The sequence below is a fragment of the Giraffa tippelskirchi genome, chromosome 3 (assembly GCF_054371585.1).
Source record: "Giraffa tippelskirchi isolate mGirTip1 chromosome 3, T2T-mGirTip1v1.2.pri, whole genome shotgun sequence".
Taxonomy (NCBI): domain Eukaryota; kingdom Metazoa; phylum Chordata; class Mammalia; order Artiodactyla; family Giraffidae; genus Giraffa; species Giraffa tippelskirchi.
In genome coordinates, this window is record NC_137277.1 from 50,952,942 (window position 1) to 50,974,544 (window position 21,603).

Genomic DNA, 21,603 nt, shown 5'->3' on the forward strand with positions numbered 1-21,603 from the left:
CAACCCCACAGCATGACCCAGTACGAGAAGGGCAAGGGTCCTCTATCTGCCTGTGGAGAGCAGCATTATGACAGGAAGCAAAAGCCATGGCAGAGAATCAGACACGATTTAATGACTAAACAACAACAAGAGGCTATGGTGGGCAGACTAGGTTCTCCCCTCCTTGAACTGGGAGGAGATATGAGAGAGGATCAAGGGATCCACTTTAGAATTTCATGTTTCATTTTATTATGAAGAGTGTAAGATCTTGAGATTATGTTGTTGTTGTTGTTGTTTTTAAAAGACCACTACTACCCCAATACTGTGGGGCTTTCCTGGTGACTTAGTGGTAAAGAATCTGCCTACCTATGCAGGAGACGCATGTTCTATTCCTAGGTTGGGACGATTCCCTGGAGGAGAAAGTGGCAACCCACTCCAGTATTCTTGCCTGGGAAATCCCATGGACAGAGGAGCCTGGTGGGCTACAGCCCATGGGGTTGCGAAAGAGTTGGACATGACTTAGCGGCTAAAGAACAACCTCCCAAGACTGCAGATTCCTGGTCATTTTCCTTTTGGAGGGTAAGAGGTGCCCTCGAGCTTGGTGGGTACACCTCCCTCTACAAGGTGGTGAAGGATAGGATTGCCCCACCTATAGCAGGGGAGCTACCAACAGCCTCCCAGCGATGTTTTTTTCTATCACTGAACCACCTATTACTGAATTTTCTTACTTATGATATCTTGACATTGCAGAAGATAGTGCCTTTCCTTTGTCCTTTTAAAAAATTTGTCTTCTATCATCTTACTCTCACAATTATTCTTCCAGTCCTCCTGAGTTCACTAGAGCTCAAAAGAACCTTGATAGTTTTCTCCCCTGCTTGTCAATTGTCTGTAGAACTCTGTCTTCCTGTTCCTACTGCAAATAAGAGTGGCCCTTTCCTGTCATGCCGCTTCCTCCACCTCATTACCTCACTTTAGAAGTCTGTTCTGATTAGGATTTCATCTTTTGTGAGTTTTTTTCAACTATTCTATGTTGTTACCATAATGTTATGAGGTAGGAGAGCGTTCATCTAACTGAGTGTTTACACAGTGCTCTCAATGTGACAGTTACTTTTATAACTTCTAATAATTGGATTTGGTGGCTGATATTTTAGAATTAAAGCAACTGAGTCCATGTTCAAGGGAAGAAAAATGTTAGTGGTTAAATATCCCATAGGGTAGTCTGCCACCAGTTCCACTAGTTTAAGAATATCGCTCCTACCTCTCCCCCTGCTTCATGTCTAGGCAAAATTATATTTTCTCTCCGTTTTCTTGCTATGTTACGCTTTTTACTATGACTCTCATAGGGAAAGAAATGACTTAATGTGCTTAAAAGATCTGACCTCACCAGCACCCCCCCACCACCATTGTAATGTGACAGCTCTTATTTTCGTAAATTTGGAATTCATAAGAGAAAGTAGCTTGGTACTTTTAGACAGACCACATGTTCTTTATCCTTTGCTTTTACCATAATCCCGAAATCTCAGAGTCCCAGAGAAAGATCCCTGAAATGCATTCTCTGCACCTTTAGAATCCTTGTACTGGCTTTTCTTCCTTTTTATTTTTTTGCTAAACTTCGCTATTTAACTTCATTATCAACTTTAATATGAGAACTCAGTAGCATTTATAAGATTCTTTAGTAACATGGTGATGCCTCAACTCTCCCTTTGTGGGTAGAGTCTGCTACTGTTTGTTCCAAAGGAATTAACACACCACCACCAACAGCAAACATTTCAGAACAATCCATGATCTGCCACTTGCCAGTTTAAAAATCTCATCATTTAAGTATCCCTTTGCTGGTGATAAAGGAATTATGAGAAAGGAGAATAAACAGATCCATTCTTTTAAAGAATGGAAGCAAGGGCTGAGTAAGTAAGCTTAGTGCTCGTTTCCTGGGACCACTTGGTTCTCTCGAAGGACCTTTGTCTGAAGATGTTTGTCACACTGCCTTCCTTCTGTTGTGTTTTCTTTTGAGCCAGCCATCTCTTTTGCTGGATAAGCATGTATAAAAAAGGAAGGGAGGGAAAAAGAGAGGGAGGGAAGGAGAAAGGAAGAGGAGGAAGAAAACCCATGTAGTGAAGCAGAGATTTTGAACTGAATGTTGGGAGCAAATGCAATATTTGGAGATAGAACTATTTATAAAACTTTGGGCACTGACTCAGCCATGACACATTCACCTTTTTGGGAAAACTCTGGGAGATTTTTTGGCAAAACTCTTTGATTTTGTTTTCATAGTTCCGGTACAAAACTGCCACCACAGGTTTTTTACATTCTTGAGAACAAAAACATGACTTTATTGGTTCGTCACCAGAATATTTATTATTTAATGAGTTTAACATAAAAAGGAATAAAATCTATTGTGAATGAAGTTGTTGGCATGAAATATAGTTTTATTTTTAAAATGTAAACTTAAACTGTTCTTTTGATTAAATGCAACTGTTTCTTTGGCTTTTTTTTTTTTTTTTGGCTTGCAAAAGGCAAAAGAAATCATTTCAGAAATGTGTTCCTGTCTGCAGTTTTCCCTGAAATTGCCTTTTGAATATAGAAAAGCGACCAGTGCACAATACACAGAATTTGTAATGAGACCTTTCAGGCATCATGGAAGGTCTCTGCATGGTTCTCTCATGTGAGATGACCTCAACAAACTCAATTTTGCTATACAATGGAAAAGAAAAAAGCATGAGATACTTACATATCATAAAAATCTTTCTCCACCCTAGAGCATAGATTAAAGAAATTTTAATAGGGAGTAAAAAAATTGATAAGCATAATCTGATACGAATTTCTGTGAATGTTATCAGAGACAAGTAGTAGTAGGTCAACTAAATTGGTATCTTTATAGGGGAACTTGAACTTAAATATCTCCTGAGGCTTTGGTGGCATCATCAAGGATGTGTGCTTGATTCTTTGTGATACATTGTTTTTATCAAGAGAAATGAGCATTTGTATTCAGAAATGGATAATTCACACATCTTGTTTTTCTCTATTTAATCAAACTTAAATTACAGTTTGAGTGGTGGCAAAAAAAAAAAAAAACTCCAGGAAAAAGTGTATTATTTAACTTGAATTTTAATTTAAATTTGTCACCCACTGCTGAAGTTTTACATCTGTCTAGGGGCACACGCTGCTGGTATTTGTCAATAAGCAAAAGAAAAACACTGGCTTTCAGATAATAGGCATTTGGTGAACTGGCGACAGTCATGCAAGCGAGAATGCTCAAATGACTTCAGCTCTTTCTAGCTTCATTATGTCAGGCTGGCAGATCACATGTGGCATTATGGAAATCAGCAAATGAAAACCATATTGATCAGCACTGAGAACAAATGTAAAAAAGGTGGTCTCGAGGAGGAGCCGAGGCGAAGAATGCTTTCCTGGTCAACCTGATAGGCTCTTGTTAAGGCCTTTTAATCATTTATTAACGTAACCCTCCTTCTTCCCTTTCCACTCAGATTACCTCAGCCACAGAGCATCCTGCTCCATTTATCTTTTAATGTTTCCTTTATTTAATTTATTTTTAAGCTCTAAGTTATACTCTTATTTCAGAATTGAGTTTTACTTTTCATGGGATTGTTTTAAGTGACTTAAATGACTTTTCCCAACAAGCTCACCAGGCATTCAAAGGAAGAAAAAGCCTTTGCTGAGATTCACCTATCAGCAAATAATTTACTTGGTATGCACCACAACCAAAAGCAGAGAGACAGAGAGAGACAGTCAGCCAGACACATTAAAAAAAAAGAGAGAGAGAGAGTGCATAAAATCTGAGTTGTTCCTAAGCCTGATTCTCTGGTTAAGATTTGAGTCAGTGTTCCAATTTTAAAGTTTTTGTTTTTTGTTTTCTTTTTTTCCCAGAGTTTGGAATTTAGCTTGGTTTAATTACTTCAAGCCTAAAACTGAAATCTCAGTCTTCTTTCTTTTCTTCTCTACCCTGTGACTGAAGTAGGAAGCTGGAGTTGTCATTCATCTTGTTACTTTGGGAGGAAAAATGGGAGTAATATTGGGTCTGTGTAAATGAGAGACGGAAATGCAGGTCTAGGGTTTGTGGAGGATTCTGTTTGCCTTGAATTTCCTCACTGAAGACACTTCTTGGGTTTGCAGGGTTTGCTCTTCTCCTAAATCACGTTCAAACCTAGGTTTGACCAGCCTGGCTTCTCTCCCCACCTCTTCCCTCCCTCCCTCCCTCATCCCCTCCAACCCTTACCTCCCCTGACATTTTATGTGCAGGTTCATCATTTAGTAAGAAATTTCAAAGGTGTTTTCTCATATGGAACCGTGTCCTTTTGCGGTTGATGAGTAACCTGTGGACGTGATCCTTTGGAGTACTAATTGACATATGACAATAGTTGTTTCTATCCCACTTTCGGGCATAAATCACTCCTAAGCAAGACTGATGCACAAAAGAAATGCGGAATATAGATATAATTTAATGCTCTGAAACGGATGTGTTCAAACCAACTCTGTGATGGACTCTTTTTAAGAGTTATTTAGCTAATTGACAAAACTGAATGTTTTCTGTTTTTTTTTCCTTTCGAAGACACCTTTAAAAAAAAGAAAAAACGACCAACAGACTCTTTAACATTAAACAATTGAGGTATCACTTTCCTGTAAATTTAACATTGAATTCTGAGATGGATATTCATTAAAAATGTGTTTCGTCTCTGGGTGCTGTGGGTGATCAGATCATTGAACTTTCTTTTCGTCCTGGACTCCTTGTGTGTGGCCATTTGGGCATCATTCTTTGCTTTCCTATGTTTCCTTTACTTGCCTGGGCATTTTGAGGGAATATCTCTGATTGATTTGGATATCAAAAGATGTGCCATATGTAGACCTAATTTATCTAAATATAATCAGAAATTTTATTTTATTTTGGTGGTCCCCTGGGACTCCAAAGATCTATTCAATAATGGATTTGAAAAATCCATGTATAAAATCTATTTTATGTTTTCTTCTTGCATACTCATTGATTCCTAAGTGCTTTTCCTCATAGACTCACATTACTGTCCCACGTTCCTCTCTGGGCTCTACATCAAATAGTGGAGGAATTACAGCAGGAGTGCTATCTGGGGAAGAGTTACTCCCCTTGTTTGTTGCAGAAGAGCAGAACATTAAACAGTGAGTGGACTATACAGAAACCTCTCCCTCTCCGGATCTTTTTTTTTTTTCTCTGCCTCCCTCCCTTCCTCTTTTTTTTTCCACTGTTCCCTCTCCTTCTCTTCCTCCCTTTCTCTCTCCCCATTCCCAATGGGAGTGTTGTTTATAGAGCATTATAATTTATAACTGAAGAGAGTGGATTTAATTTCAGTGGAGAGGCTCGCCAGCAGGGCGCCAGCCTGCAATCATATGAATCAGCAAGCTGCAAACTCTATTGAATGGAAAGTATTATCGCTGGCCACAAACGGACACTGTTTCTCCTAAACAACTCCCTTGGTGCAGGAAGACCTTGTCTTCATTCATCTATTTTACATATCTACTTCTGTTTTAATTTTGCCATTTCCTAAAAGTGTTTTCTCTTTAGATTGCAACTTTTCTCTACCTTATTTCCTGACCCAACATTGGAAACTGCTATTTTATATGTCTGGCTGATTTGATATTTCTTCTATCTCCATCCTTACCATGTATGGCTTTAGTTTTCCCTTCCCATCTCCTTCCTGCATACATGTCTTTTTTTTGTTTGTTTTAATGGGAGCTGTTAAACATACAAACAAAACTGTGATGAACCATTAGCATTAATATTGTAAAATGCTAGTCAATTTCATTTACCTAAAATTTTATTTAATCATAGATATTTTGCTTACATTCAGATATTTTTTTCTACATGGAAAGATTTATTTTCTTGTCCTTCAAACATCTGGGAGGCAATTTCTTATTCTTTATATGACTCATCAAAGCTCTTGTAATGTTAGTACCTGCACCTTTATGCCACGTTTTTTTTAAGTGTTTCGGTCATTTTTCAGAAAGAGTGCTAGAATATGTGCATGACTTTTTGTGGTTGGTATTTGTTTTAATCCAACATCGGCTGCTTTCATGTAATTAGGCTAAATCTCTGAGTCATTTTGAAAAATCAAGTTAGACCTACAAGGCTGGTACATTTTTCAAAAGTATTTTACTGAATTCACGTATTGTAATTGTTGGTAATTTTGGTATTGAATCTTTAGCTGAGATGAAGCAAATTGCATTAATATTGCATCAGATATCAGGCTGTCTTCATCCAGTCTTTAGAATAATTTCAACATTCATGTCTTAACAATGAAATTCAGGTTGCACTAATAGCATGATTCTGGTTTGCTTTAAAGAGAGAGAGAACGGTACATGAGGCAGTAAGGAAGCTGCTGTAAAGGAATTTTATTTAGACATCAGTGGGAAAACCAGATTAGTCCGACTACATTTGTGTAAAATAAAGGTCTTATGTGTTTAGAAAATGCTAACAAGTGCACAAGTTGCCAAGTAATAAAAATGCTGAAAGCTCAGAAAATTGATATGAAGTTCACATGTTTTACTGTCAGAAATGTGTTTATTTTCTTATAGGTATAAAGGAGAGAAATTATTTATATACCAACTTGAATATTTCTTGACTCAATATAACATCAACAAATCAAATATATGTACATAATTTTTCTCATTTAAAGGACAAACTTATGAATCCATATATATTCATAAAATTTATCCTTTAAAGCCTGAGAAGAGAGTTATAGTTCTCACTGTCTCAGCTAGGATTTTTTTTTTTTTGCCTTTGATTACTCAATAAGAATTACACATAGAAACAGAAAATCAATATGTCTACTTCTGCTTATTTTCAAAATTGAACATTGCTCTGTATTAATTTCAGAGAAGGTATACCCAGCGTCAGCTGAGAGAGGTGCCATTTGGTTTAGTTTTAGATTCCTTGTGGTGATAGTTGTCACCTCTAACAGCAATGAACTATCAAGAAAAGTGAGATTTCTTGTCACTCCATTTTTATTCCGAGAAGTAGTATGTGACATGAGGAAGAAAACTGTGGATTGCCGGTGAATGTATTTCTAACTCCTTTTATTCCTGACTTAAAATCAGTTGGTAAACCTGACTCATGATATGTGGATTTTTATTGAATTAAGATTAGAAAAAGTCCAGGCAGCTCTATAATGAAGATCTTGTGCACTTCTTAACATCTTGAAGGAGGTGGGAGGGCTACAGTGAAGCACAAACATTTGGGTAAGGTTGAAATGAGTCAACAATAGTGAAAAGGCCCTTGACTTCATCCGTTTCTTTTCAGAGTCAGGGAAAGGGGCGGGGGGGGGGGGGGGGGGTCTTTGTCTTTTCACTTGAGTCTCCAGGGTTTAGTTACTCTGTTTTGTTTGTTGTATTTTTACTGAAAAGACACCCCCCTCTCTACCTGTAATGTAGTGTAAGGTTCAAGACAAACATGGTATAGTTGTGTTTTATTCTGGTTAATTCCTACCTTTAAAAAATTCTATCATAAGGGCTCTCAAAACCAAATCCTAGAACAGAAAAGTTCTGTATGCCTGTATATTACATGCAAAGAATTTGTTTCTGTAAATTAGTGCCCACAGTCAAATTGATTCCTTTGGGAATTTTCTGCAGTTGAAGTCAAAGAAGAACAAATGTGGTAGTTATGATTCAAATAAAATATTTATTGACAGTAGATCATCTATAAATACCTTTGCCCAAAATGCTTATATGCTACTAGAATCAAAAATAGAAATGAAGTGCAGGAAGTACAGTTCACTGAAAGTTTGTTTTTTATGGTCTAAGGTAGAGTTGTTGTTTGGGTTTGTTTTGTTTTGCACAATCATTGCACGTTATAGTGACCTGACTTCTTAACACATGATCTGATTTCTTGATCAGAAAACCTTTATAAAGTACGCTGAGTGCATTTTTTTCAAATGTTACTAGGTGACCTTGTAGAAGTCCCTGCTCTGGTCATACAGGAAATATGTGGCATTTACGTAATTGCTGTTCGTTTCCTTGATTGTTCCTATCCAAAGTTTCCATGCATCGCTTTAATAAAGTGCGTTCAGGCATCGGGGCCGACAGCTCTGTTTCCCCTCCCGGTAACTCTGCTTCTGGACCGTGTGCTTGGCCGACTTAGCAAAGCTTAGAAGTCAGCTGCATCTGTGTGAGCCAGTTCTGCTTTGACTGGGAGCAATCGAGAACACCATTTGTTTTGTTTTCTAAATATCACAAAAGTTTTATTTTCCATTCACCGAGGCTTTTTTTTCCTGCTTTGGGTTAAGGGTGTACCAATTTTTCTAACATCTATACATACTTCCAAAATGTAAAAAAGGTCATGGCCTTATTGCTGATTGTAGTGGATAGTGCTGCTGTCGCTCTAGCTAAAACTGTGACCTTAGTTGGGGGACGGGGGAAGGCCCTACTGGTGACTGCTTTCCTCACTTTTTGGAGCTTTGATGTATCTCTGCAACTGATAGAAATGTAGACGGGTGTTCAGGGAGAGGCAGCTGGTTGGCAGCATCAGATTAAAATATTTCTGACCCACAAAAGTAACCAAATGCCCATATTTCTTCATTTAACATAATTAATACCTTGTATTTCCAATGACTTTGATAAAGTGGCCTTCCTCCTCCCACACCCTCCCCCTCCCCTCTGTCAACTTTGGGAAGACTGCAAGAGATCTGTAGTTAAAACACTCTGTAGATGATGAAGGATAGCGTGTCTTAAAAAAAAAAAAAGCTAACATCAAAAGTCTCAATTAGGTTGCTGCCTAGCAGGAAGCTTATAACCACATTAAAATAGAAAAGTTATTTCATTTTTAGTATACTGTATTTCAGCAGCAAGGGTTGCAATCGAAAAGCAATATGAAACACTTTGGTTTGGCTGCCAAGTAAATCCACATTTTGTTATAAATGTGTAATTACAGGAAATATATGAAAAGTGTTAAGCATTTCTTATCAAATACTGGTAAAGAGGAGTTAGGTGCCTTTGGAATTTAGGAAAAACCTGGGATGGATTTTGGTCCTGGTACAAGGCCTACTTGTTGCATTTAATTTAAAGCAGTTGTTCGTCTGTCATTATCCCAGAGCCCAGGGCTTTTCAATACTTTACAAGACAGAGACGGTGCCACCAAACGTGCCTGTGGGTTTAAGCAATATTTGATCGATCACGTGATTTTATCAGTGACTTTTTTTTTTTCTTGCCTTCTGCACCTCAGCATACACATTTCAGAGTGAAAACATAGACGATGTATTCATTTTAAACAATCTGGCAGTGGTTGAGCCAGTCATCTGGAAAGGTGATGTCAGCCCAGGGCAAGGGTGGTTGCTGGTTGAGGGTAGTCAGCTGTCCCTTCCCCCGCAACACACACACACACACCAGCCTCCGCAAATCCAGTTTCATGGTGCCTGAGTTGCTGTTTGGTTGGTTGAACTCATTCTCAGCTGATATTTAACTAATAGTTTGTACTGGAAGAGTATCACTACTGCTTCTCTGGCATTCACAGACACGATGGCTGGACAAAGATGAGCAGCCCTGATCTGCTATGATGGACAGAATTCAATTATATTACTCCCTCTCAGAAAGGAAAAAAAGCACACATTTAATGCCATAGCTAAATTGGATTCCTTCTACTAAGAAATCCTAAATTTGTGCTTAATAGCCAGATAAATGTAGAGCTGATTTACATTTACAGGCTGATTGTAGATTTGGTTCATTGAATATAAAATTTGGTCGGTATGTAGATGGTTTTACTCCCCCAAATGATATGTATGTATCTGGTCCTGCAGTGTTTTTTTCTTAAGTAAAAATTGAAGACCTCTCTTTGGAAAATATCTTGGGTAAATAAACTTGACAGTGACTGCTGTGTGTATAGAGCTGCCACTTTTACAGGAATATATATGGTTCAGGAAGATTTTGATTCTCTATGGGATGGGAGTAAGTAAGAGTCATTCTGTGAGGGAGGGCTTGCAATGGAATTGTGGAAGTGTTCCTGACACCTGGGTGTTTTTTGGTTTTTTTTTTTGGAATTCCCAACAGAGAGATGTCTCAAATGTATTTGCCTCCACAGAAAGAGAATTTTCTCCTATACATGGTTCCAGGGAAAGGACAGATATACACACCATATTTTATTTGGAGATGTCCTGAGAGAATCCCTCACTGCCTTTTTCCATGCTACAGTCTGTTATACAGCAGCAAGACCAAGATGATCCCAGTAATAAACCTTATTGGTATGGTTCACTGATTTTTTTGGACTCTGCATTTATTTCAGCAGACTTCTCTGATAGCATTTTGCAGTTTTCAGCTTTTTGTTGTTGAAAACAAAAATAATAAGTAAACCAGTTTAGGGCTACACTTCTTTCTCTGAAACTGATTCCCTGTCTTAGCGCCCTCCTTGGGGGTGGAACTGGCTCTCTAGCCAAGGCAGAGGAGCCACCCCTGATGGAATGTGAGAGAGAAGAGGGAATTTTTTACATGCTTAAGGTCTTATTATTTGAGATATTCAAGAGGATCAACATGGTATTCAAATTTTTTCCTTAAAAAAATTACATACATACATACCTTGTTAAGGTTGTAAAATAGGTCTGTAAGTTTGGTCTTACTTTGTGAAAGGTCAGGGCAACATTTTATTCACATTGAACACATTTTGGTTGAGCACCTTTTGTGTGGTCCAGTGGTGAATACTTAGAATGTGTTTGCCACCAGAGTAGATGATGGTGTATCTATTAAGAGTGAAGCAGTGCAACACACATGATAAATATGATTGAACAGGACATTTCTTCTATGCTAAAATGTGGGAAGTCAACGTTTCTCAACTCTCAAGAATCGGGATAGTTTCTTTTAATACTTGACCCTAAGATGTTTTATGTTTGAAGGGATAACGACAGTATATTGTTCCAATGCAGAATCACTCAAATTCTTTAGTAGTTTATTATTTTAATTTAAAAAATTAATTTTAATTAAAATGTATTATTTATTTTTTTTCTGCACTGGGTGTTTGTTGTTGCAGGGGCTACATTCTAGGTGCGGTGGTGGGCTTCTCATTGTTGGAGAGCACAGGCTCTAGAATACACAGGCTTTAGTAGTTGTGGCTCATAGGCTTAGTTGTTCTGTAGCATGTGGAGTCTTCCCATACCAGGGATTGAACCTATGTTCTCTGCGTTTGTTGGCAAGCAGATTTTTAAACACTGGACCACCAGGGAAATCCTCTTTAGTGATTTAAAGTTTTCATCCCAGAGTCTTTCTAGAATATAGCTTAAGGAGTGGTCATATTCCATTTATCGAGGAGTCAAAGAAATAAAACTCAAGTAAACCAAAGACTTAATTGAAGTGATCCTATTTCAGTTAGTCACTGAAATCAGTGATAAAGACATGACTGTTTTGGGGGTGGGTGGGTGATGGAGATGTTGATATTGGAAAATTTATAAAACCCTTGAGAGAAAGAAAGCACTCACAGTACCATGGAATCATGTATAGAGTAATTCTGCAACAGTGGCAAGATATTGAACTGTCTTGTAAATCACCAAAGAAATATTAAATTATGTCTGATGTAGTTTTTATATTAAACTTGTTTCATAATTTTCTAGGTCCTTATAAGTTAGTATCTTACTGATAGTATATGATAGCTATGATACCTCTTCATTGGTAAGAATGTTCTCTTAACCCCAGCATGAAATTTCCTGGTTAGACCATTCTGCTGGTCTGTTGTGAGAAAGCTGAACCAGACAGACCCCAGGGAGACATTCAGACTGAAGGGTACTGAACCCTAGCTGCTTCTCCGTCTAGGTGTCGTCCGGGAAGCAGAGCACCGAGGGGCCTCCTGGGGCAGCACACACGGTGACAGTGTCTGCCTGTTCCACTCTAACTCCTTTCAGTACCCTTGTCTCCTAGCTGTTTCAGTTACCTGATACGTTCCAAAGGAAGCCTTGCTAGGGCCCAGAGTGCTAAGACGTTTCTCTCAGAGGGAGTCCCAGGATCCAAAAGAATTCGAGTAGACCCACCTGACCACCCAGATGCTGTCTAGAATATACGAACCTTACTGCCCACCATGGTTTAGCTTGATCACACCTACTTCAAGAGTGTCAAGCACTCAGAGGGCATTCATTGTATGAATTTGTGAAAACCATTCTAAGTTCTAGAGGACTCTTCACTTACATAGTTTACATTTCCTTTTTAAAAATAATTTTTATTGGGATATAGTTTATTTACAGTATTGTGTTCATTTCATATGTATAGCAAAGTGAATCAGTTATACATATATCCACTCTTTTTAAGCATCTTACCCCATATAGGTCATTACAGACTATTGAGTAGAGTTCCCTGTGCTATACAGTAGGTTATTATTAGTTATCTATTTTATATATATGGGCTTCCCAGGTGGCACAGGGGTAGAGAATCCACCTGCAGATGCAGGAGACATGGGTTCGATCCCCGGGTCAAGAGGATCCCCTGGCGTAGGAAATGGCTACCCACTCCAATATTCTCGCCTGGAAAATTCCACAGACAGAGGAGCCTGGTGAGCTACTGTCCATGGGGTCACAAAGGATCGGGCACGACTAAGCGACTAAGCATGCACACATATAGTTAGATTTTCTTGATTCTTTCTTTTATTTTTTTTTAAATTATAGTTGACATGCAATGATATATAGCAAAGTGATTCAGTTATTCATATACATATATATCTATATTCTTTTTCAGATTCTTTTCCATTATAGGTTATTATACTACTTCCCTGTGCTGTCATGTAGGTCCTTGTTTATCTGTTTTATATATAGTATGTCTGTTAATCCCCAATGCCTCATTGATCCCTTCCCCTCTTTCGCCTTTGGTCACCATAAGTTTGTTTTCTGTGTCTGTGAGCCTGTCTCTGTTTTGTAAATAAGTTCATTTGTATCATTTTTTAAAGATACCACATATAAGTGATATCATAAGGTATTTGTCTTTCTGACTTGCTTCACTTAGTGTGGTCATCCCTAGGTCCATCCGTGTTGCTGCTCGATTCTTGAATGAACTCAGGCAGGAGTTGTTATTTTATATTTTATAAATGAGCAAAATGAGACTTAGAGATGTTAATTAATACCAGCACAGTTACCAAGTACTAAAGCTGGAGTCAAAGTAACGTCCTGTAAATCCAGATACTGCCACCATGGGACGCTGCCTAATTCTTTGTGGTGGTAATGATCATCACTAAAGTAGATAATTGCTGCTTGGACTTAACAATGAACAAAGGAAACCAAGTTTCATGATAAGTCTTTCCCTGGTATCTGCTAGTTAGGGAGATGCCCCTGCTCAGTTCCTTTTCATCCTTACAAAACAAAACACCTTTCCCGGGAGCTTCTTTTGGCAGGTTTTGGCTAGATGGCATCACCGATGCAGTGGACATGAACTTGGGCAAACTTCGGGAGATGGTGAGGGACAGGAAGGCCTGGTGTGCTGCAGTCCATGGGGTTGGACATGACTGTGCGACTGAACAACAACAACAACAAGCAAAAAGCCTTGAATTCCTTCCTGGCATATTTTTGTCCTATAAAGAAGCTCCTGTAACTGATGGCTTCGTCAGTCTTCCTTCCCAATTCCTTCCAGTTAAAAGGCAACTTGCAACAGAGCCTGCAAACATTAGGTGACAGCCCTCTGAGCATTTTCTTAAAGAATCAATTCATTTATGAAACAGGTTGGTGTTTATTGAATGCTCTCTGTGTCTTTCTGTTCTTAGCAGTGTGGGAGACGAGAAAACTGTGTGCCTTTCTCAATTCAAGCAGCTATGGTTGGGAAAAATGAGACATAAATGCATTTGAATTACTTAAAAGATGACAAAATACCGCAAGGCATTCTGTGATCAATTGCAGAATTAATGTACAGATAGTAAATGCTTTGAGTTCAGGGAAGAGAGAATCATAATCTTAGAATGTGTAATCTTGCCACCTTAAGAGAAGGTAGAACTCAGCAAGATTAATATACAGGCATAAATTTATACAGCACCATATTGTCATATCTGGACTTCAGATCTTTTCATGGCCAGTCTCTTGCCAAAACTACCCTCTCTCCCAGTCGTATAATCAGTTGGATTTTTGAGAGAGAAATGAAACCTCATCATCAGTCTTTTTAAGTTTCTGTCATGATACAGTAGGTATCTACCCAGCACTCTGGGCTTCCCTGTTGGCTCAGTGGTAAAGAACCCGCTTGCTAATGCAGAAGATACAGGTTCAATCTCTGGGTCAGGAAGATCCCCTGGAGAAGGAAATGGCAACCCACTCCAGTATTGTTGCCTGGGGAACCCCATGGACAGAGAAGCCTGGTGGGCTACAGTCCATGGGCTCACAAAAGAATCAGACAACTTAGCAACTAAACAACAACCACGACAAATCCACCAGTCTTCTGTGTCCTGGGCATGAGGTAGTAGATACTATGAAAAATGATCCTTAAGTTTATAATCTACTGGGATAGAAATATGTATAGTTAACTGGACTATAAGCTAAACTTAAGTAAGTGCCACAGAAGAGCCTTCGATGAATATAATGCTGTGGGTGCTCAGTGGTGAGGCGAGAAATAGAGTTTATGAGGACTAGTGTTTCCCCAGTGGCTCAGATGGTAAAGAATCGGCCTGCAGTGACCCAGGTTCGATCCCTGGATCGGGAAGATTCCCTGGAGAAGGGAACAACCCATTATTTTTGCCTGGAGAAGTCCATGGACAGTGAGCCTGGCAGGCTACAGTCTATGGGGTCACAAAGAGTCAGACATGACTGAGTGACTAACATCATCCTCATAGGGTTTCTTGTAAGGGGTGTGTTTGAACATATAGCGGTATTTGGAAGGGCATTCCATGTAAAGGGAAGTGGCTATGGTTTGTTTTCTGTTTTTTAGTGCTTTTACAGTTAGTTGCTATTTTCCTTTACTCTTCTCTGTTCCCTTCTCTGTTCCTTTATCTCATCTCTGTTCCCCATGTCTGGTTTTCACCATTGTGGCCACTTCTGCATGGGGTTTTACCTAAAAACGTACTGCTAAAACGTACTTTGTGATATTTGCACCAACTATAGGTTTGTTTTCTTTCCTCTGTGGTATAATATGACACTGCCTGTCTCTTAATTCTAGAAGTAATTTGATTTCCCCATTGGCTTTTATCATTCATTGGAAACAACTGAAATTTATGCCTATTGACAAAATTTATTATTAGGTTATTTTATTTGGAAGATCAATCTTGACTTTTCTTTTTTCTAATCTATCTCTCTGTATCTTCCTTTCATTTTTTCTCTAACTCTAAGCTTTTTTCTGTCCTTCCACAGTTTCTCCCATGTAATTTCTACACTCTGGAAGATCACCTTGATGACTCTTAGACACCACCTCCATATCTGTTTACACCTATTATGTGGACCTGTCTTGTCCCTTGAGCCTTTTCTCTTTCTTCCTTCTCCTTTGTTTTATGTTTGGCATTTAATTACCATGCTGCAAATGGTTGGACATCATTTTGTGTTTAAAAACTACAGTCAAATAAAATTTTATTTTGAATAGTGACTTTGAATATAAATAACCCCATGGAGATTAGGTAATAATTTTCTCACCTTACTCAAATATTTATCTCTGCTTTTTCTCCTGCCAAAGTCTAGAATTCCAAAGTGTCTTTCCTCAGTAATTTAATTAGGCCACAAGTTTGAGGCTTAATGATGGATCAAAAAATGTATGATATGCTTGAGAGATCAAGACGGCAAATTGATTACTGTTGTAGCAGAGGTTGGCCAATGTGGGAGAGGGAGCAGGTACTGCCCTGTGCTACAGGATCTGAGTCAGTGATCAAGGTCAGCCTCAGTTCATTAACTTCTTTTGAGGGCTTATAGTCACTGTAAATACAACTGCTCATACCTTATATTCTAATTACAATATAGTATGGTTTTGCAAAGACTTAGGTTTGCATCAGTAATGTCCTAGGATGTTGAAAGGTCCAGAGTAGTGATAGCTGATTTCTGGTCATTTTGCCTAGTTTCTTAGTGCCCACAAACAGAAAAATCTCACCTCTCAAAATTCTAGTGTGGATAAATATGCTCCCATCCATGGACACATTAGGCAGGTGCCTGTTCTTTTCTTAACCATCTGAAACCATCATCTGTTTTAAGGAGCAATATAAGGGATTCTTATTGTGCTTTGATCTAACACATTATTTAAAATTGGAATATGTTTCATGGTAATTCTTAAGATCTCATAAACAAGAAATGTGTCTGTTCAAATTCTAATACCCAGTTTCATTCCTGTGTTTAGACAGCTCCTTATATTGCTAATAAGCCTGTTTTAAAATGACTTTTAAAGTGTTTTACTTGAAGCAAAATAGTAAATCATTTTAAACTTAACAGATTTTGTGTGTGTGTGAAATCTAGAATGAAGATAACATGTGTCCAGTCCTTTACACAGAAGTGTAATAACTCAATTTGGGATTTTGCAACTGCTGTGAGAGGATTCTTTTAGTTAAGGATTCCTCAGTATACTTTAGAAACTCTTAACACCAATCTTCATAAATAAACACAAAATCAGAAAAATCAGTATATTTTTTCATTTGTTATATAGATGTTAAAGACCATCTGAGAAGCAGAAATTGGTGTTGGTGATAAGATCATGAATTGGAGTTTAAGCTAAGGATACTTGTGGATATGGATCATTTCTTACTAATTTAATTTAAAGTAGATTTTGTTCCTTTCAATTTCTCTAAGTTGATTTTCATAAAGGTGAAATAGTTGGCATTCATTTTCTAAACATTAGTTGGATACACCATACATGGAATTTTACAAGGCCTACAGTAAATGCATGTATCAGACGTATCCTTCCACCTGAAAAAAATAAGGTAGACAATTGTACAATACAGTGGTTTTCAAGGTATTGGGTATCAGGCAGTTACCCTGAGAGATGCGAAACAAATGAAGTGAGACCTACAGTTGTGCTGGCTCATGACCAGGACACATTGTAGAGAGGGGGGTCCACATTGAGCACAGCAGTCTTTCTCAGTGGAACAGATGAAGCTGGGAGTTTGGGGAGGCCAAGAAACTTGTGTTCACAGAGCTCAGTACTAGAGAGCAGAGAGCTGTACAGATAGCTAGCTCTAAAGATCTGCAGAGGACATCCTAGAAGCCTTCAGCTGAGTACTGATCAGCACATGAGAAACTACCCAAGACTCAGGAAGGAACCACTTATAAGGGTTAGAGTGAACATTCACCAGCGCTCTCACAGGACTGGGAATCCTCTGTTTCCAGTGGTAAGAGTGGAAAATCTCATAATTTATAGGCAAATGGGGATAATATGCAGAAAGATTTTTCCTCTGCAGTGAGGCAAAATTTCTCCTAAACTATTGCAGTTTTGCCTAACAGAACTTAAAAGCATGACATAAGGCACATCATAATTAAATTGCTTTAAGGCAGTGTTAAAAAGTTATAAGGTTTTTATACTGTACATGAAATGGTATGATATTCCTTAAAGGTAAACTTTAAGGATGAGTTAAAAATATATGCTAAATCCGCCACTAAAATTACAAGTTATATAGCTAATAACAAATTAGATAAAATGGAACCCTAAAAATATTCAGTTACTCTGAAAGAAGTCAGGGGGAGAAAAAAAGGAACCCTCCCCCCAAAAAACATATAGACAAATAGTAAATATACAACATCGTGGTGGATTTAAATCCAACATACCAAAAATAATATTAAATATAAATGGCCTAAAGACCCAACTAAAATTAGACAGAAATTGTCAGATTGGATGAAAGGGGAAGATTCAACCATACTTGGTCTATAAGAAACCCAATTAAAGATACAAATAGGATAAAAGGGATGGAAATAATACACCAGTGAAAACTGAAGAAAGCAGAAACTTTATCTTAATAGACAAAATAGACATCAGAAAACATATTATTATAAAATGAGGGGACATTCATAGCATTAAAGGTATTAATTAATAAAGGATTTTATTCTAAAGGTCTGTGTGTCTGATTATACTTTCAAACCATATGAAATAAAACTGACTACAAGCAGGATTAGGCAAATGCACAATTATAGTTGAAGATTTCCACATCCCTCTCTCAATAATTGATCAACCAATAGACAAAGAATTGGCAGGGATACAGAAGACTTGAATAACACTATTAACCAACTTAATCTTATAGACATTTATTTAAAAAAAAAAACAACCAAAAAACCAACCACCACTAACAGCAGAACCACCTTTTTAAAAAAAGCACATAAAATATTTACTATGATAATTCATATTCTGGGCCATAAAAGAAGCCTCAATAAATTTAAAAGATTTGAATCATACAGTTTGTTCTCTGACCACGATGCAATTGCATTAGAAAGCAATACCATGAGATATTTGAAAACAATCCCCAAATATTTGAAAATGAACACTTCTAAATAAGTCATAGTTTTAAGAAATTAAAAAAAATTATTTTGAATGGAGTAAATATATCCCACAACATATCAAAATTTGTGGGATGAATGCTTTAACAGAGTGCTTAGAGGAAAAGTTATAGCACTAAATACCTAATGGGGAAAGGCTTCAGATCAGTGACTTCAGCTCTTACCTTCCACTAGGATAAGGATCAAAGTGGAAACCAAATAAAAACAACAATAATAACAAAAAATAGAGAAATCAATTTTTTCTTAGTTTTGATAACAGAAGTATGGTCCATTAAAAAAAAAACAACTATAGTTTCTTTGCTTTGATAACAAAAGTATAGTTCATTAAAGAAAAACTATAGTTTCTTAGTTTTCATAACAAAAGTATAATCCATAGAAGAAAAATTGACAAAGCAGACTTCATCAAAGTCCAGAACATCTGTTCTTCTACTGGTACTATTAATGGAATGCCACACATTGGGGGAAAATATTTTCAATTTACACAACTGATAAAAGGCTTATATCCAGATTATGTGAATATATAAAAACTCTTAACTATATTTGAGACACTAGGACATACTTATCAGATTGTCTAATATTGACCAAAATATTGTCCTTGTCTTGGCAAGAACGTAGAGCAACTGAAGCCCTCATATACCATTGCTGGACGTACAGAATTTTACAAACACTTTGGGAAGCAATTCAGCAGTTTCTTAATTTTATCATATATCAGAATTCAATAACAGCCATATTTGTAGTAGCTAAGAATTGAAAACAACTCAAATGTCCATCTACAAATAAATCTATAAACAAATTGGTATTTATCCATGAAACTGGATACTACTCAGCAATAAAAATGAATTTGCAATAACATGGATAGATCTCAAAATGTCAGTGGAACCTGACCAAAAAAATACGTACTATTTGGTTTCATTTATATAAAATTCTAGGAAATGCTAACAAATCCATGGTAGTAGAAAGCCAATGAATGGTTTCCAATATAGAGGTCGGGTGAAGTGAGAAGTAGATTATCATGTGAGAAAACCTTTGGCAGGGATGGACACAGTCATTATCTTGTTTGTGGTGATGGTTTCATAGGTATGTACATATGTCATAACATCAAATTGTACCCTTTAATCTACACAGTTTATTGTATGTCAATTAAACTGTTAACTTCTAAATGACAGTTTATACTTCAGGTTATACTTTCATTCTAAGTTCTATACATTAATTCTATTTTGAGATTTTTGGTTTTGTGTTCAGTTAATCAAATAGGTCTTTCATCTAAAAGATGAACAATGCCTAGCCATTGTACTTGACTTATTTTTAAACTAATGAGTATTTAATGAGGAGACCAACTCTTGATACTGTACTAAACCAATAAAACAGAAATTTTTATATTACATGAAAACCTACATAGGAGCTACTAAGTGGATAATCTTTTGTCTTATACTTCTGCATCCTAAAATAGAGTAAATGCTAGACACTTGTATCTTTGAATGTTTGGGTTAGTGTTTTGCCTTTGGGCTCTGAAATACAAACTAAAATCCTAAACATTTTTTTTTAAATTACCTCCCAAATTCACAGGTTCTGGCTCTCATATATATGATGGGCTATACACACCCAGCCTGCCATCTTACTCCATGGAAGTCCTGCTTGGACATTATATTTTGAAATCTGTATTACAAAGTCTTTTATCCTTTTATTAGTTTAGTACTTTAAGCCTTAGACATAAGAAAGAAGACTATCAGTGAAAATCAATTGAAATGCGGTTAGATAAAGATCTGTTGTACTAGCAGAAGGCTTAGTTGCAGCACAATATAATCAATTAGGACCCTCCAGCTGCATACAGAGTTTTACCCAGCCAATCACTTTTCACACGTTTCCTCCATTAGCTTGACTAGAGTTCTTTGTCTTTTTTTTTTAATGTGAATTATGATGAATGAGATTGTTGTTATGAATATAGAGATGGGTCATTACCCTACAGAAACCAGACTGTGCTGGCGTTTAGTGATTAGGCTTTCTGCTCCTGCTATCAATAAAGTATAAATTTATCTGTCTCAAACTATAATTGGGAAGCTGTAGTCATTGTTATCTAATTCATTTAACAACATTATAATCGTAAATTGTTTTTGTTCATCTGGATAATTTACATAACTTTTAAGTTAGTGGTAAGGATGAAGGGATATAATTTATCAAATCGAGGTGGGAAATTCTTCATGACTTCAAATCAAATAAATATCCCTTAGGAATTAGTACCCCTAAATTGAACAACCTGGTATGTATAGCCCTTCCAGATGTCAAAAGTAGGAATAATAAATGAAGATGCTGGAGGTCTGCAAAATAATAAGCATTAGCTTATTACAGAAGTCCTATAGTTGTTAAATTCTAAAAATGATGTGACTGTTTTTCCTAGGCTTCAGTTCAGTTCAGTCACTCAGTCATTTCCAACTCTTTACAACGACCCCATGGACTGCAGCATGCCAGGCTTCCCTGTTCATCACCAACTCCCAGAGCTTTTCTAGGCTTAGGTTGTGGAATTGGAGGGGAAAAGGAGTTGTTGGGTTTTGTTTTCATGTACTCAAAGACTGAGGTGCAATACTGGTAAAGTGGATGCTCAGGGCATCCTGCCAAAAAGGTTGGGGACTGTTGTTCTAGAAGATGGATGTCCCTAGGCCTAGAAGAAGTTGAGCTACAAGAAAAGCGGCCAGGATGCCCTGTGCATCCTGGTGCCACAGCACTCTAGCTGTACTGTGGCACAGAGCTGGTGCCCCATGTGTGCTTGTAAGGCAAGACTGAATTAGATCCCCAGGCTGTGGTAGGTGTTCCTGGTAAATACCTCGCATAAGCCTGTTTTATGAAAAAAAAAAAAGAAAAAAGTTAACCCTTAGCACACCTCCACCTGAGTAGATTAGTGGAGCAGGTCCTGATATAAACCATTGAATTGTAATCAAAATTGGTTTGGCTTTTTTTTTTGCTCAGAAGTTTTTTTGTTTTGTTTTTTCTTATTTTAACTTTTTCGTATTACAGTCTCCTGTTCTCACAGAAAAAGGCCTTTTGTGTGTCTGCGTGTGTCAGAAAAAGGGCCTTTGGGGGAAAAAAAAGTCTAGAATATAGTGCTTACAATACTCAGCCCTCACAGATGTCAGTGCATGTATAGAAAGATCCCATCGTCTGCAGGTGTGACTAACTCTAATGTTACATGGAAAAGCTGGGACTGTTGCCTGACCGACAGATACCAAAGAACACTCCAGTAGAGATGCTGTACTTGGAAGCT

General features: G+C 37.5%; 1 protein-coding gene and 1 long non-coding RNA gene across 20 annotated transcripts in view; both read left to right on the plus strand.

Annotated features, from left to right (window-relative positions):
• Positions 1-21,603, plus strand: part of BCAS3 (BCAS3 microtubule associated cell migration factor) — a 611,473-nt gene that overhangs the window by 389,640 nt on the left and 200,230 nt on the right. The window lies entirely within an intron of this gene.
• LOC145543450 (uncharacterized) lies at positions 17,124-21,162 on the plus strand. Its single transcript, XR_014080717.1, has 2 exons — positions 17,124-20,742; positions 21,002-21,162. It is a non-coding gene; the product is annotated as an uncharacterized LOC145543450 (long non-coding RNA).